The sequence below is a fragment of the Salvelinus alpinus genome, chromosome 7, assembly GCF_045679555.1.
Source record: "Salvelinus alpinus chromosome 7, SLU_Salpinus.1, whole genome shotgun sequence".
In the NCBI taxonomy this organism is placed as follows: domain Eukaryota; kingdom Metazoa; phylum Chordata; class Actinopteri; order Salmoniformes; family Salmonidae; genus Salvelinus; species Salvelinus alpinus.
In genome coordinates, this window is record NC_092092.1 from 79,570,908 (window position 1) to 79,573,579 (window position 2,672).

The 2,672-nt window shown below is 43.8% G+C and overlaps 1 protein-coding gene across 1 annotated transcript in view; it reads left to right on the plus strand.

Moving 5' to 3' along the window:
- Positions 1-296: 296 nt before the first annotated feature.
- The window catches only part of LOC139581739 (protocadherin Fat 2-like), an 88,409-nt gene continuing 86,033 nt past the window's right edge, over positions 297-2,672 (plus strand). Inside the window, exon 1 of the mRNA XM_071411823.1 lies at positions 297-542. The gene's annotated coding sequence lies outside the window, so the exon portion shown is untranslated. The remainder of the gene's footprint in view (positions 543-2,672) is intronic.

The window sequence follows — 2,672 nt, forward strand, 5'->3', positions numbered from 1 at the left end:
TATTTGCTGACAAGAGCAAGCCAGGATTTAATTTCTCAAACCTGCGAGTTAGACTATCCAAACAGGACAGGCACACCAACAACTATTGTTTCAATACACGCCCTGAGCACTTCTCTGGCCCCAGCCCAGAAGGCTAACATGAAAGAACCAGCCCACAATCTGTGCACAGGCACCCGTGTGTGTGTGTGGGGGTGTGAGGGATGGAGGGAGGGATGGAGGAAGGGGGGGGAGGGAGGAGGGGACAGTGTGAGAAGTGGGAGGGGACCGTGGAGTTCCTCAGGGAGCTAGGAGTCTCTTAGTACTCTCCTGCAAAGCTCCCGAGTGGAATAGATGTGAGTAAAGTTAACTAGCCGGCTACTGACACTGACAGAGTTCACCATATTGCACGTCTGTTTTTGGGGGGGGATTCCCATGAGAGACACTATGGATGAAGAACAGTGCTTGTCACTCTCGTTTTGCTGGATCTGCAAAATCCTTCAAGCATAAAGGAGGAAAATAAGAAGAATAAACATTTCAGAAGGGGTCAACTCAGAGCACCTTGGGTAAATTTATGTTCTGTCCTGTCAGTGTTGACTGATGCTAGCTGAATTCATGTGCAACTTTAGTTAGTTTTTACAACTCTTAAAGTCTTACATAACATGTTTTATCATTTATAACACGTTAAAAATGTATTTCTAAACATGTCTAATCAGTGATAAAGGCTTATTCACAAAAGTGTTACCCGTTTACTTACTGCAAACTTACTGTTAATCCTGTGTGCTAAGTGTCATCATGGTTTGTTTTATTGACTAAACACAGCTTCCAGAACGGTCTGGGCATGGCTGTGGGAACGGTGTGGGAACATTTTGCATATCGTGCACTATTTGGGACTATTTCCATTCACTATAGGTCGTTTCCTGTAGTTTTGTATGTCTGCATTGCGTGGGAGATAAGTAATTGCTGTGAAATGTGCATGGAATTGAGATAAACTTGTTTGTGGAGGAAATGCCTGGTTAAATTTTTTTTTTTAAATTCCAAATACTCTCTATATAAACTTGCTTTGTTCATAAGCTTGTAGCTTAGTTGTCCCTCCTTCTGTTTACCCCAGTTGACCCCAGTTTACTGACATGAAAACATCTTTCCCAGAGTGGTATCATGTGGCCCCAGTAGGGGATGTCACTGAGATGTATTAACTTTAGTATTTTACATAATAAATCAATAAAAAAAATTGTCATCTAGCAGACACTCTTATCCAGAGCGACTTACAGTAGTGAATGCATCATTTAAAAATAAAATTGGTCATACTGGTCCCGCGTGGGAATGAAACCCACAATCCCTGGTGTTGCAAATGCCATGTTTTACCAACCTATGAAATCTGTAAGAGACGCTGATGGTCTGAACTTTCAACGTTATTACCTATGACAGACGGATGGCCCATCAGATAACCTCCTGGAAGCCTACTCGTCCGTTTCCATGACGGAGACTTCCCTGTCTTCCCATTGGCCGTAAAGTTTTTTCCTCCATTCATATTCCTGCATAATTCCTGAAACAAATGAGCATCTAGGAGTTGATGAGTTCCTATTGATACATCACATTCCTTCAACCTGGAATAACCTGAGAATGCACTGTGATGTTACTGTAAAGAGTGCTTTACCAATAGATAGGTGTGTGTGTGTGTGTGTGTGTGTGTGTGTGTGTGTGTGTGTGTGTGTGTGTGTGTGTGTGTGTGTGTGTGTGTGTGTGTGTGTGTGTGTGTGTGTGTGTGTGTGTGTGTGTGTGTGTGTGTGTGTGTGTGTGTGTGTGTGCGTGCGTGCTATAAATGGCCTTGTCTTAAGCCAGTCTTGTCCAGTACATTAGAATGAATGTACTGGGGCGGCAGGTAGCCTAGTGGTTAGATCGTTGGACTAGTAACCGAAAGGTTGCAAGATCAAATCCCTGAGCTGACAAGGTAAAAATCTGTCGTTTTGCCCCTGAACAAGGCAGTTAACCCACTGTTCCTAGGCCGTCATTGAAAATAAGAATTTGTTCTTAACTGACTTGCCTAGTTAAATAAAGGTTAAAAAAAAAAGACCTGTCATTTAGGTGATTGGTCTGCCTGTGGCACTGGGTAGTAGAGGTAACTAACGTCTGATGTCCAGAGTTACTGGGCGGTGGAGGTAACTAACGTCTGATGTCCAGAGTTACTGGGTGGTAGAGGTAAATAACGTCTGATGTCCAGAGTTACTGGGTGGTAGAGGTAACTAACGTCTGATGTCCAGAGTTACTGGGTGGTAAAGGTAACTAACGTCTGATGTCCAGAGTTACTGGGTGGTGGAGGTAACTAACGTCTGATGTCCAGAGTTACTGGGTGGTGGAGGTAAATAACGTCTGATGTCCAGAGTTACTGGGTGGTAGAGGTAAATAACGTCTGATGTCCAGAGTTACTGGGTGGTGGAGGTAACTAACGTCTGATGTCCAGAGTTACTGGGTGGTGGAGGTAAATAACGTCTGATGTCCAGAGTTACTGGGTGGTAGAGGTAAATAACGTCTGATGTCCAGAGTTACTGGGTGGTAGAGGTAACTAACGTCTGATGTCCAGAGTTACTGGGTGGTAAAGGTAACTAACGTCTGATGTCCAGAGTTACTGGGTAGTAGAGGTAAATAACGTCTGATGTCCAGAGTTACTGGGTGGTAGAGGTAACTAACGTCTGATG